The sequence below is a fragment of the Hyperolius riggenbachi genome, chromosome 4 (genome assembly GCF_040937935.1).
Source record: "Hyperolius riggenbachi isolate aHypRig1 chromosome 4, aHypRig1.pri, whole genome shotgun sequence".
In the NCBI taxonomy this organism is placed as follows: Eukaryota; Metazoa; Chordata; class Amphibia; order Anura; family Hyperoliidae; genus Hyperolius; species Hyperolius riggenbachi.
In genome coordinates, this window is record NC_090649.1 from 488,699,895 (window position 1) to 488,714,999 (window position 15,105).

The 15,105-nt window shown below is 43.9% G+C and overlaps 1 protein-coding gene across 2 annotated transcripts in view; it reads left to right on the forward strand.

Annotated features, from left to right (window-relative positions):
* The window catches only part of CAMKMT (calmodulin-lysine N-methyltransferase), a 594,578-nt gene that overhangs the window by 499,432 nt on the left and 80,041 nt on the right, over window positions 1–15,105 (forward strand). The window lies entirely within an intron of this gene.

The following is a 15,105-nucleotide window of genomic DNA, read 5'->3' on the forward strand; positions in this document are numbered from 1 at the left end:
TATGTCTAGGTGGAAGGAGGGAATATTGCAACAAGAGAACACGGGGTGTGTATCACAATGGTCCAGATACATAGACAACCTATTCTGGTTATGGGGGGGTAGTGCACAGTCTTTGAATGACTTTGTAAAAGATTTGTACACTAACAGTTGGAACATTGAACTTAGTGTGGAACATAATAGCCATCAGATCCATTTTTTGGACTTGGACATTAAAAAAGAGGGGGGGGTCACTTAATCACGAAGAGTTATTTCAAGGACACAGATAGGATTGGATATATTCCAATTAGTAGCAACCATCATCCAAGGTGGATTGGAGGAATACCAAGGGCCAAATGGTGAGGATGAGACGAAATTGTAGTAATTTAAGTGAATATACTGAACAGTCACAGATTTTGATAGAGAGATTCTGTGAGAAAGGATTTGATGAAACGGGGCTGCAGAGAACCATGATGGAAGTGGGGAAAAAAGATAGGGAACATTTATTGAGGGATAGGGATATGGAAGGAATGAACCATGAATATCAGACATCTTTCATCACTGAATTTAATGGGCAATATAGGACACTGGAAAACATTATGGGCAAACATTGGAAAATATTATTAGAAGATGAGACATTAAAGGGGATGCTACCAACGAAGCCAAGAATTATCTACAGAAGAGCGTGTAACCTAAAATCTATGGTTGCACCTAGTTGTGTGAACCCACCCCCAAGGCCCAGTTTGGCACCATGGCAGAGGAAAGGTTTCTTTCCATGTGGGGGGTGCCTTTCTTGTAGAGAGGCTATAGGGGTTAGAACAGATACCTTTGCCTCTTATTATAATGGAAGGTCCTTCAAGATCAAGCAGTGTATTACGTGTCACACCAGGGGGGTGGTGTATCGCCTCTGGTGTGACTGTGGTATACAATATATTGGTAGAACAAAGAGAACTCTGACTGAGAGAATTGGGGAGCATATAAGGAACATTAAGAGGGGGGTAAAGGGACATAGCGTGTCTGATCACTTTGGAAAAAAACACAAATGTGACCCTTCCTCCTTACGGTTCTGTGCAATAGAGAAGGTGGATATTCCTTGGAGGGGGGGGGGGGGGTAGAATTAGATTAATCTCCAGAAAAGAAACACAATGGATTTTTAATATGGAAACGATGTACCCCAAAGGAATGAACGTGGAAGTGGATCTTAACTGCTTCATAGATGATAGCTGATATGAGGGATTCTCTGGGGAGGAGTGGCACTTTAAACTGTAGACAGCGTATAACTAGGGAGGAAATACTCTCTGGTCTGAATGGTCTCTATTAGGAAAATGTCTATAATTAAACTTTTTTCGGCAGCAGATAAGCATAGGCAGGTTTTAACATTTTTAATCCAATTTTTATTTTCTAATTTGTTTAATTTTGTATTATTTTTATGACTATTGGCATTCTTAATATCAATGTATAAGATTACGTAGAAGGTTGGATGTAGAAACAGGTAATCTATGTAAATGCGAGCTACCGGGCTCCGAGAATAACATCACACAGAGTCCTGGAACGCAGATACCAGGATATGTATGAAGCGCACGGCGCTGGGAACCCACCCCTTGGGGAGGGGTCTTGCAGCATATAGGATTAGAATCCGCAGAAGGCTCCATCCCCTGAATGAGTCACGCTGGTGACGAAATCGATTGGAAGGAGCCTTATGCGGAAGCCATAGCACGCATGGAGGGAGGAGGTGTAGTGGGACCCGAATATACAACATACGGGGGCCAGCCCGGGAGGTCGCACGGGGGGGAGCTCGTTAACGTACTCCACAAGCCTTCCAATATCCACACTAAATGTGAGTGCAATTTTGTAATAAAGTTACTTGGTTTTAAATATGCTGCGCAATGAAGATTTTTATTATTGTTGAGGTACAATGCATACATTAAGCCCGGATGGTCTGTGACGAAGCATTGGTAGAAGGAAGGCTGCAGGAGATCCGAGGGTGAGGGGAGCCTATAAATACCCCAGATGCGTGTTCAGGCCTATGTGATTCAGGCCCACCGCTGTTGGTGAGTGTTGACCACAGAGGGTGAATCTGGTGGAGGTGTAGAATACAGCAGAAGAGGAGCGCTGCTCTGATCTTGATAGTGTAAACCTAGATGCGTCTTATGGTCAGGAGCGTCTTATAGTCCGAAAAATACGGGTATTTTGGGCTTCACACGTTATATATATATATATATATATATATATATATATAGTCAGCAGTCGATAAGAAACCAGGTTTTAAGATTTGGGATAACAAAAGACCATGTAAAATTAGTATTAAGGGCAGGTGCTTTAAAGGAGAACTGTAGTGAGAGGGATATGGAGGCTGCCGTATTTATTTCCCTTTAAGCAATACCAGTTGCCTGGCTGTCCTGCTGGTCTATTTGGCTGAAGAAGTGTCTGAATCACACCAGGGACAAGCATGCAGCTGATCTTGTCATATCTGTCTAATTTGTCAGAAACACCTGATCTCCTGCATGCTTGTTCAGGGCCTATGGCTGAAAGTATTAGAGGCAGAGGATTAGCTGAATAGCCAGGCAACTCATATTGCTTAAAAGGAAATAAATATGGCAGCCTCCATATACGTCTTACTACAGTTCTCCTTTAAAGAATAGGTACTCAATGTCTTTGCTCATATAGGAGATGTGCCAGAAATTTGCTAGAGCTCTGCATGGATAGGGGGATAGGCAACTCCTCTATGGAGTTTCAGCTGAGCAAGTCTCATGGAGGCTGAAGTTTAAGGTGCCAGGACATCTGTGTTTATAGGCTCCTGTGATGTAAATCCGGGCCTGGCCAAACACTGCTATTCAGCAGCATGTAATTGCAGCTGAAAGACTGAGGAAAAGAAGCCTAATAAGCTGTATTTTTACAACCTAAAAGACCATGTATGGATATGAAAATTCCCTGGAAGATTTATGGTAGATATAACCAAACTGACCATATTTTAACTTAAAAGATGCGCAATGTCAATATAGAACATTGAACAAGCTGTAACTCAGAACATTTTCTGGTTAGAGCGATAGTGAAACAACTATTAACTGAAGTGCAGTATATAACATGAAGCAAAAACCAAAGCTGAAATGATAAAAAAAAAACTAAAGAGGACAAATATAATGGAGAAGTTGAAGTTTCTAAAAAAAAGGCAAGGAGGACCTCAAAGATGGAAGTCAAAGAGCCAAACAGCTCATCTGTACAACAACTGGAGATAAAGGAACATTAACTTAACTTCTTTATAATTTGGTTCACAACAGTGATGGGAAAAGTGAACCACAATGACGATGTAACATACAGAAAGTTGCATATAGGCTGATAACGTAGTGAATGGTTATCTAAAGATCTGAAAGAGTCAAAAGAGATGATAAGTATCTTCTGAAAGAAAAGAAAAGCGAAGACTAAAAATGAATAATGAAATATGAAGAATGATGGCATAGGTGTCTCGAAAATGTGAATAATTCAAGTATCTCAGATCAACATTAAACTATTATAACAATGTAGGTGATAAAATTAACAAAGAACTGCTGCCAGGAGAAGATGCTATTTTGCTTTCAAGAAGCTTTTCTCTTTTGAATGGCAATAGTGGAATAAAGACCGACAAAGCTCTTAAAAGACCCGAAGTCGCTTATGGATGTGAGGTGAGATCCTAACAAAGTAAAGCAAAATGCATGAAAAACTTTTGAAAAAAGGTTCTTAAGATGAATTTTTGACCCATTAAAAGAAGATAATACCCATTTGAGATTACAAAAGATTGCGGAATTAAAACAGATGATGAAAAGAGAAACAGGTCAAATTTGCTAATAAATCACTAACAATGCAGTGGCTAAACTTTCTGGCAAGGGTTGAGGAGTAAAGAACTGTAAAAAAAACTATTCCAGTAAGTACAAGATAGAAGTAGAAAGTGTTGCAGACCACCTAAAAGGTTGATGTAGGAAGTCCTAGAAGATCTCAGGCAGAATATACATTGGTGTTGGTCACCAGTGTTTCCTTGTCATTCGTGTTGCTGATGGAGTGACATCAGAATGCCATCAAAAATGTACACAGAGGTCCTGAATAGCAGCATTAATACCAAAGGTCTGATTATTCAATCAGCACCGCATTTAGCAGACTCTAGGCAAAGTGTCTTTTGTTTTTTTCAAGGGCACCTTACGGTATTTTTCCTGTAGGAAATTTAAAGCAGACCTATACTTACTTTATAAACAGTAGATATCAGTGTTACCAACTCATCCCTTTAATGTGTTCTTGAAAGAAAAATAAGTGCCCCCAAAAGGGTACTCGCCTAAATAGAGGGAGGCTTCCCCCACCGACCTCCATCGGGCCATTCCAGCGCTGCTTCATCCACCACCAAGGTTGTTCCAGCGCTGTGTCCTCCTCCACCTGGCCATTCCAGTGCTGCCTCCACCACCACCGAGGTCGTTTCAGCGCTGTACCTCCTCTACCTAGCCATTCCAGTGCTGCCTCCTCCACCACCGAGGGCATTCCAGCACTGTGTCCTCCTCAACCTGGCCATTACAGAGCCGCCTCCTCCACTACCGATGACATTCCAGTGCTACCTCCTCCACCATTGAGGCCGTTCCAGCGCGGTGTCCTCCTCTACCTGGCCATTCCAGGGCTGCCTCCTCCTCTACCGAGGTCATTCCAGCTCTGTGTCCTCCTCCACCTGGCCATTCCAGCGCTGCCTTCTCCACTACCGAGGCTATTCCAGTGCAGTATCCTCTTCCACCGGGCCATTCCAGCGCTACAGCCTCCTTCACCACCGAGGCCTTCCAGCACTGTGTCCTCCTCCACCAAGGCTAGTACTGCCTCTTGCACTATTGAGGTCATTCCAGTGCTGTGTCTTCATCCACCGGGCCATTCCAGCGCTGCCTTCTCCACTACCGAGGCTATTCCAGCGCTGTGTCCTCTTCCATCAGGCCATTCCAGAGCCGCCTCCTCCACCACTTAGGCTGTTACAGAGCTGTGTCCTCCTCCACTGGGCCATTCCAGAGCCACCTCCTCCACCACTGAGGCTGTTCCAGTGCTGTGTCCTCCTCCACCGGGCCATTCCAGCGCTGCCTTCTCCACCACTGAGGCTGTTCCAGCGCTGTGTCCTCCTCCACCGGGCCATTCCAGCGCTGCCTTCTCCACCACTGAGGCTGTTCCAGTGCTGTGTCCTCCTACACCTGGCCATTTCAGAGCTGCCTCCTCTACCACCGAGGCCATTCCAGCGCTGCCTCCTCCACCTGGCCATTCCAGCGCTGCCTCCTCCACCACCTAGGTCATTCCAGCGATGTGTCCTCCTCCACCGGGCTATTCCAGTGCTGTCTCCTCTACTACCAGGCCATTCCAGCATTGCCTCCTCCACTACACAGGTTGTTCCAGCACTGTGTCCTCCTCCACCGGGCCATTCCAGCGCTGCCTCCTCCACCATTGAGGCCATTCCAGTGCTGCCTCCTCCACCTGGCCATTCCAGCGCTTCCTCCTCCACCACCGAGGCCAATCTAGCACTGTGTCCTCCTCCACTACAGAGGTTGTTCCAGCACTGTGTCCTCCTCCACTGGGCCATTCCAGCTCTGCCTCCTCCACCATTGAGGCCATTCAGCGCTGCCTCCTCCACCACCGAGGCCATTCCAGCACTGTTTCCGCCTCCACTTTGCCATTCCAGCGCTGCCTCCTCCACTACCGAGACCGTTCCAGCACTGCATCCTCCTCCACCGGGTCATTCCAGTGCTACATCCTCCTTGACCAGGCTGTTTTCCACCAAAGTCTGAGCAGGTCCAGGCTACTGCGCATGCACAAGCTATCTGCGCACACGATCAGGCTTGGCTTTTTTCGTCTGAAGCCGGGTCCATGCTATTTTGCAGGGGCAGTCCAGCTGCTCTTCTGCGAGCTTTGGATGTCTTAGCGTTGGAACAGCCTGGTGGAAGAGGAAGGGAAAGCCTCTGGAGGAGCAGAGGTAAGTATCCTATCAGGGTTTAGTATTTACCTGAACCAACATAATCGGGACTCCTTGAAAACCCAGTTGCAGCCATGTTTCTGAAAGTCTACTAAATCTCTTAAGAAACCTCCACCTGCATTGCTATGGCCCACCCCCAGCTGAGCAGCCACCAATTAGGCTGCAGCAATGCAGATGGGGTGGCAAGTGCCTCGGCGGATATTTGAAAGAAAAACAAAAATGCTGCCACTGCTGCAATTCCAAAGATCACCTGCCTGAGTGAAGTACATCAGATCAGGTTCGTTTTTACCCCTGAGACTCTCCAATCCTGTATCATTAAGCCGGAGCCTGTCATGGGAAAATGGGTCATTGTATATTAAGGGAACTAAGTAGGTTGGTTGCACACCGGGTGCTGCGGTGCACCACACCATTGAATTCACATTGGTCCCTGCGGCAAATAGCGCCAACAGGGAAATCTTCATGCCTTTACACCCTGAACATGTACGCAAGTGACATCAGACATCAGTTGCGTCTTTCCCCTCAATCACTTGCAGACAGGAAGTGTGCCCTGCAACTTTGCCCTTTTGTACTTGCGCGGCGTGTTGGTGGTGCCATTGACCGCCATGCAACTGTGAATTCATTGTTACCGCATCATCAGTATATGTGACCAGATGTCTGTTACTGTCACTGGGGCAGAGGGTAGGGGGGAAGTGCCCCATAGCCTGGCAATCCTGGGTTGTCCTATTGCATGCCACATCAACACCTCAGAGCTCATAACTGTTTGGGGTATGAGGGGCGCAGTGGGAAGAGGACAGTAAGATTGCTCAGAAACAGCTTTACCATCCAGTCAGGTTTTTTTTGGAGGCAAGGTCTTCTTAAATGTATTACCGACAGTAATTTCCATTTTGATTAAAGAGTTTTATCTAGGAAGTGAATAATATCTTGGCAGACTTAGCGACAGTTTCTAAAGCTGGTAGGGAGGCAAAATAGGAGTGATAGACAGCAAGAGATTGTTTGTATCCATGTAAAAACCTATTACACAGTTGGACATTCGACGGAGAGACAAAGATGACAAGTTAGTTGTTGAAAGGTAATTGAAAAGATGTGGGAAAATGCTTCTATATGTGAATAGCTGGTAAACATAAACCAGAGCAGAGAGAAAATGTCTTTTTAGCTCTGAGTAATATGTTATCCTCGGCAAGACCATTAGGTAGGCGGCAATTCCAGAAATCACTCTGGTCAGAAGTTAGGAGAAAGCTAAGCGGAAAGTTAGAGCGTTGAAAACATACCTAGAATGGAAATGATCAACAGGAATAAAGTGCTTTGTCCCTTAATAACCTTTTTTCCTGCCAGTCGTATATTTACCAGTTATAGTCTGAAAGCGGAACTCTGAGCTCATCCAAAATGAATCTTAGTTACATTGTTAGTTTGGTTGAAAAAAGATATCCATCCATCAAGTTCAACCAGAGAAAAAAAAGACCATCCTGAACATATCCCCGTTGATCCTGGGGAAGACGAAAAACCTTTCAAGGCCTGGACCAATTAGCCTTAAAAGGGAAAAATTTCTTCCTGACTCCAGATGGCAATCACATAAATCCCTGGATCAACTCTCATGGGAATTACCTAGTATTTATAGCCGTGGATGCGCTTAAATGCACGGAAAGCATCCAAGCCCTCTTTAAATGCACGTATAGAGTTTGCCCAAACTGTTTCCTGAGGTAAGACATTCCAGATTTTAACCGCTCTCACTGTGAAGGATCCCTTTTTTAAATAGATGGCAACATTTTTTTCTCTCTACGCAGATCATGTCCCCTTGTCCGTTGTACAACCCTAGGGACAAAAAGCTCATCTGCCAAGCTTTTGTATTGCCCTCTGATGCACTCATACATGTTAATCAGGTCACCTCAGTCACCTTTTTTCCCAAGCTAAAAAAGTATGGAAACAAACTGGGCAGTTTGTCCAACTTTTCTTGGTAAGTGAGATCTTCAAACACAGACACAGACAAACACAGAACATTTATATCGCGCTTTTCTCCTGGCAGACTCAAAGCGCCAGAGCTGCAGCCACTAGGACGCGCTCGATAGGCTGTAGCAGTGTTAGGGAGTCTTGCCCAAGGTCTCCTACTGAATAGGTGCTGGCTTACTGAACAGGCAGAGCCAAGATTCGAACCCAGGTCTCCCATGTCAGAGGCAGAGCCCTTAACCATTACACTTTCCAGCCACTACTTACACTATCCAGCCACTCTGAATAATTTAGTTGCCCGTCTTTCTACCTGTTCTAGAAGGTCATTGTCCTTTCTGTAGTGTGGTGTGCAAAACTGTATTTCATACTCCAGATGTGGCCTCACAAGTAATTTATACAGAGGTAGTAATATTCCGTTTTATGCATCCCAAAACATTATTTGCTTTAGCTACCGCTGCTTGGCATTGAGTACAGATTACGTATCATCCCGTCACCTCCATCAATTCTGAACTGGTCTTTAAAGTAGAAAGTAACATGTAAAACATTATTCTTGTTGGTCTGTTGTAATTGTTCCATCCCTGACTCCATTGATACTTCTTGCTGCTCGGAAACTTTTTATTGTTTGTAGTGGGGAAATAAGGCCTAAGTCATAAATTGTCCACACCCTTTCTTCTCTTTATAAGCTACTTCCATTGGCCAACAGTCACCATTGCTAGTCATGTGACAATGGTGACACGATAAGTGGATGCCAGTCTTCGGTAGGGATGTTCATTCGGATTCCGCAGAATTGAAATTTCCACATTTCCGACTGGAAATCAGAATTACTAATCGGAATTCGGAAATCGGAAAAAAAGAAATCAGAATTCCACAAAAATCCGATTTACCGCAACTCTGTAATTTTATCCCAGCCACACAACTCGGAAACACTGGATCAATTAGATAATGCAGAATTTTTCTGCAAAAATTGGATTACTGCAGTAATTTTACACCAAACACAAGATTCAGTTTTTCGGATTTTTTGCGATTTTGTTTAGTAATTTTTTGCATTCTCTGTTGCAATCCGAAACAGTCTGTATGCATGTTGGATTATTGTGGCAAGCTGACAAATCATTGCATTCCAGCGGATCTGGAGGTGTGTTTAGTTATTAGAGAAAACAAAGGGATGATTTGCATATTCAGCAGTGATGCATTGTGGGAGAAATCTCAGAGCTCACTCCAATCTGAATAATCTCAAATACCTTCTGTTTTAAAGAGAATCTGTACTCTAAAATTCTTACAATAAAAAGCATACCATTCTATTCACTATGTTCTTCTGTGCCCCTCTGTGCTGTTTCTGACACTCCCTGCTGCAATCCTGGCTTGTAATTGCCAGTTTTAGGCAGTGTTTACAAACAAAAACATGGCTGCTAAACAGAGTGTGATAGGCTGAGAAGAGAGCTTGGAGAGGGTGTGTGTAAAGCTTCTGCCTATCACAAGCAGTGCTGCACATTTCACACATTCCAGCCTGAGCCTGACAGAGCCGACAGAGGAAAGAAGATAAGATTTATTACAGAGACAGTGCAACTAGAAAAGGCTGCAGTATGCCAGAACACATTAGAACAGGTATAGGAACTTATAGGATAGAAGAAATAAGGCTCAAAATTTTGTTACAGAGTCTCTTTAAAGAGAACCCGAGGTGGGTTTTAAGAATGCCTTTAGAACACTGGTTCTGCATACTATCACCAGCCTCTGTGTCTGCACCGTGTCCCCCCAGGCCCCCCTGCGCTTTGCAGTTCCCCATAAATAAAACCGCCATGCTAGCGACATGTAGCATGTCGCTAGCAGGCTGTTTACCTCTGAGTGTCTGTCACCGCCGCTCCCCCGCCTCCTCTATATCGCTGCTCCCCGCCTGCGTCCCTTCCCTCCCCACTGATTGAAAGGAAGGGACGCAGGTGGGGAGTGGCACTATAGAGAAGGCGGGGGAGCGGTGGTGACAGACACTCAGAGGTAAACAGCCTGCTAGCGACATGCTGCATATCGTTAGCATGGCGGTTTTATTTATGGGGGACTGCAAAGCGCAGGGGGGCCTGGGGGGACACGGTGCAGACACAGAGGCTGGTGATAGTATGCAGAACCAGTGTTCTAATGGCATTCTTAAAACCCACCTCGGGTTCTCTTTAAAGAGGATCTCCAGTGAACATTTTACTGTTGGCAGGTGATGTAGCTGCTGCATGGGTTTTGGCAGTTGGAAACAGCTGTAAACAGCTATTTCCCACAATGCAGCAAGGTTCACAGACAAGAAATTGCCAAGAGTACGTACTTTTCTTGTTTCTTGTGGGAGGGGTTTCACCACAATATCAGTCATACAGCGCCCCCTGATGGTCTGTTTGTGAAAAGGAATAGATTTCTCATGTAAAAGGGGGTATCAGCTACTGATTGGGATAAAGTTCAATTTTTGTTCGGAGTTTCTCTTTAAGAAGACAAACTTCTGTTTTGCATAGGAATTCAGGTACACTTTAGTTCAGCCGTGTATTTAGCCATGTGGCTGGGGTGTATTTAGCCATGTGGCTTCATCCTTATTTGCCTTTGAATACAGATATATGCCGGGTGTACTTCAACAAATGTCTACTCTGCCATCAACGTAAGAAGTCGTGACCTCTGGGAGGTCTAGAATAAGCCGTATTATGACCTAGTAGCTAGATCCTTCACTATCTTGTGGGAATGACATCTTTTACCTCGGCGTCATTGCTGAACAGCTGTGCTGAGGCTTCTTGAATTACCTCTGAGTCTTTCATCCAATTTGCCTGCTGGGGATATTGCTACGTTCCCCGGTCTTCACGGGTGTTATTTTATTCAGCGTGTCTCTCACGATGGAAGGTCTTGGCTGAGAGTTGCCTCCTCTCTCATTTCACCTCTGTGCTTCCTGATGAGGGCTTTGTGTGCTCTCCATTCACAGCAGTAACCCGGGAAAATGTTCATCTTCCTGGCGCGTTACCGTAGCAGCTCAAATCGCCTCGCAATCATTTGTGAAGCATTATGTAACCCACTTGTACACTTAACCTGATTCATACACGGAGGGTTTAAGGTAAAGCTGCCTTGTGGTGAGGTGACATACTTCATTGCTGTGTAGCAGGGATATTTATGTGAGGATTCTCACAGTATATACATGTACCTTTTGGTTGTGTTGCGCATTTACGTATTTATTTGAAGAAGTGCATCACCAAAAAGGGATTTCTCAATTCTGGGTGGAGCCCGGAGGTTTATTCTGTGGTTCCGGAACGTGAGATGATATCTTCTTCAAGAGAATCTGTACTGTGAAAATCTTACATAAATAAACGCACCAAACCTGTTTGTTGTCTTCTCCTAGCCCCCTCTGTGACATTTTCGCTGCTCCCCGCTGCTTTCTCTGTGATAAAATCACTGTTTTATTCATTGTTTTTTGTAAACAATGAAGATGGCCTCCAAACAGGAAGTACATCATCAGAGCAGGTGCCTGTTTGCAGAAGCTCCTTTCAAGCCTGACTTGACTGCTGGAATGTTACTCACATTTGTTGCCTTAGCTGCTTGTCTGGGCTTTGAACTGATATTTCTGCAATCACAGCTGTTCACAAGGTCACAGCTCTGTGAGCCTCGCAAACAGGCTGCCTGTGAGTCATACACACAGCACACAGGAGAGCAGAGGGGGAAGGGGTGGAAGAGGCGTGCATAACTTCTCCCTATCACAGCAGAGGCAGCATGTTCCTCTCTAGGTCGACAAAGCTTGACAAAGAAAAGGAGATTAGATATATTACAGAGACAGTGCAACTAGAAAAGGCTGCAGTAATCTAGACCACATTAGAACAGGTATAGAAACTTATACGATAGAAGAAATAAGGCTGAAAATTATGTTACAGAGTCTCTTTGCATCCTTTTGAATAAGTTAAAGGGAGAATATGGCGAAAAGTGTTTAAATTTAAAATATGTGCAAACATAGACAAACAAAACTACATTTTTCCAGAGTAAAATGAGCCATAAAGTAGTAATATACTATATTATATTTATATCTTCTTAAGAAAGGCAAATATATGGAAAATACTTTTATATTATTATATTATTATATTTTAATAAACAATTATATCTTATGTGATTAATTGTTTTAAGAAGAATTATATAATAAGCTTTATATTTAAATAAGTATATTAAAAGCCCTGTATGTTTCAATAAGCTTTAAATTGCTGAAGACTCTCACAGGTCTGGTTACAGTGACAACCTGACCAATCTTATGTCTGGGAAAGAACAGACACATTGCAAACTATGATAAAATATACAGAGGCGCCAAAAGAGTAAAAGTAGAACCAATTAAATTTGATATGATAAAAGGTGCGGGTGGTAAGGGTGGACTTACCTACCACACAACAAACAACGCAAGCACTGATGCGATTATGATGCAAAAATATATAAATTTAATAAACACTCCCAATGATAACAATTTGCGACGCGTTTCGCGGGTCCCAAGCCCGCTTCCTCAGGCAAAAATATTTATATACACAGGCAGGGTCAACAGTGTCTTGGTGTAGACGAGTGTGGCGCCTTGGTGTCATCTACACCAAGACACTGTTGCCCCTGCCGGTGTATATAAATATTTTTGCCTGAGGAAGCGGGCTTGGGACCCGCGAAACGCGTCGCAAATTGTTATCATTGGGAGTGTTTATTAAATTTATATATTTTTGCATCATAATCGCATCAGTGCTTGCGTTGTTTGTTGTGTGGTAGGTAAGTCCACCCTTACTACCCGCACCTTTTATCATATCAAATTTAATTGGTTCTACTTTTACTCTTTTGGCGCCTCTGTATATTTTATCACAATTTTATCCACCTGGTGGATGGGTGTTGACACCCTCTTTTTCCTTCTACGGAGAGCAACTTTTTAACCTGAGCAGGGACAGGTCTAATCTCCTCGTCTGCGATAAAAGTGGTTGCCCTCATCTGGCAACCCAGACTTGTGAGTATAATCGAATTGACCTTTTACTTATGCCAATTATACAACAATAATACACGATCGGGGGCTCTCGATTGTCTCTCTTTTTCTTTGTTACATTGCAAACTAATTAGCAGAAGGACACATTATCAGAAATGCGTCATGAATTACATTGTTTACTGTTTGGAAGTTAAGTGTCTGGGGCAAATAAGTCAACCAGCAGACAAGATGGCTGGTGACGTCTATTTTTAATTAACTGCATCAGAAATGACCTAATCAGAATTTATAAACTATAATATTATGATTTAGGTATTCAAAACATGATAAAGCATTGACGCACGGAAGTTTCAGCCAATCAGAACCTTGGAATTAGGGAAAGTCCAGATTAGGCAGCCATATTGCATCCAATCCCTATAAAAGTAGGAGCTGAAAGTTCATAGTTTGCACTAGCCTACAATCTCCAAAGAAGACACACGAGGCAGAGGCTACCTTCCCACACGTGGTTTTAGATCAGGCATGGGCAAACTTGGCCCTCCAGCTGTTAAGGAACTATCAAGTCCCACAATGCATTGCAGGGGTCTGACAGCCACAGTCATGACTCATAAAGGCAAATGCATTGTGGGACTTGTAGTTCCGTAACAGCTGGAAGGCCAAGTTTGCCCATGCCTGTTCCAGATGCTGAAGAGATGACAGAGAAGGGGTAATATGCTTAATATTCTGGTGATTTACTTTATTATTTTTTCAGCATTAAGTTCTGTTAAGATGTTAGCAAGAAGTTTTTTTAGAAGCTATTTTTAAGCTATTTCTTTAAGAAGATTACTACAAGTTTTACACAGCTATTATATACACAGCTATTGATACAGATGAGACTTTTGATCTTATTCTACATAACACAACTGTTATATTCTTTTTTGAATGTGCTTAGAAGATTGATGATCGCTTGGCTATAAAGCCTCGATGAGATTGAATACTGTTTGAAGGAAACGCTACTTGGAACTGTTCATATTTTGTATATATGCTGTATGATAAATACAATTTTTTATATAAAATCATATACTGAGTGCTCTGACTCATTTCAAGGTACACCGTCAATCTATAATTACTGTTATAGAGGGTTCAGACTATGCCGGATTTATATGATAGCAACGCTTTAAGGGCTGGTCCTTTACTGAGTTAGCAATCATGAAAAAGGCAGGAACCGCTCAGGTTTTTGACAATAGTGCCCCTTTAAGGATTTAGGGCATGGATACTTGGGAAATTCTAGGCAATAATTGTTACCCATTTCAAGTCATGTGGTAAAACTTGGTCTCACAGGAGCCTATAGGCACAGATTTACTGGCACCCTAGACTCCGCCCTCCATGGACCTACAAACCTCACCGAACTGCATCGCAAGTGTGCTGGCTGTCCCAGCTGTTACTTCTCTCTTACTTCCCTTTCCTGACATAGGTAGCTACAGGGACTCCTTAGTATTAGGTAGCCAGAGAAACCCTCAGTATAAAGTAGCTAGAGGTGTCCCTGACTGAAGGGAGATCTCTGCAATGGATGCTGAGAGCTGGGTGAGTGACCTCTCATTAACACTCTCATCAGAACTCTGCATAGGGAAGGAGGGAGGGAGGCGCTCAGGGAGAGGAGTGAACCGCCTTTCCATCATCAGGCGCCTGTAGGCATGTGCCTTATAGTAAATCCAGCCCTGTTCTGGTGTGATTCAGAGACTACTGCAGCCAAATAGACCAGCAGGACAGCAAGGCAACTAGTATTGTTTAAAAGGAAATAAATATGGCAGCCTCCATATCCCTCTCACTTCAGTTGTCCTTTAACCTCTAGCCGACCGCGTCAGGCCGATGGGCGTGACCGCGGCGGCAGCCCCAGGACCGCCTAACCCAATACAAGTCCTGGGGCTCTGTTTTGCAGGAGATCGCGTGCAAGCTGCGCGCACATCTCCTGCTTAGTGAGCGGAGCTCCGCCTTCATGTTAGACGGCGAAATTACATTGTACAGTGCTGCAATCTGCAGGGGGGGAGGGAGGGGAGGGATAGTGGGGGAAAACAAATAGATATATTTAAAAATAAAAAATTAAAATTAAAAATAAATAACAATAAATATTTATAAACAAATAAATAAACGAGGGGGGGGGGGGGGTAGATTAGATCCCACCAACAGAGAGCTTTGTTGGTGGGGAGGGGAGGGGGGGAGGGAGAGGGGAAATCACTCGTGTGCTGTATTGTGCAGCCCTGCAGCTTGGCCTTAAAGCTGCAGTGGCCTATTATACAAAAAAAAGGCCTGGTCGTTAGGGGGT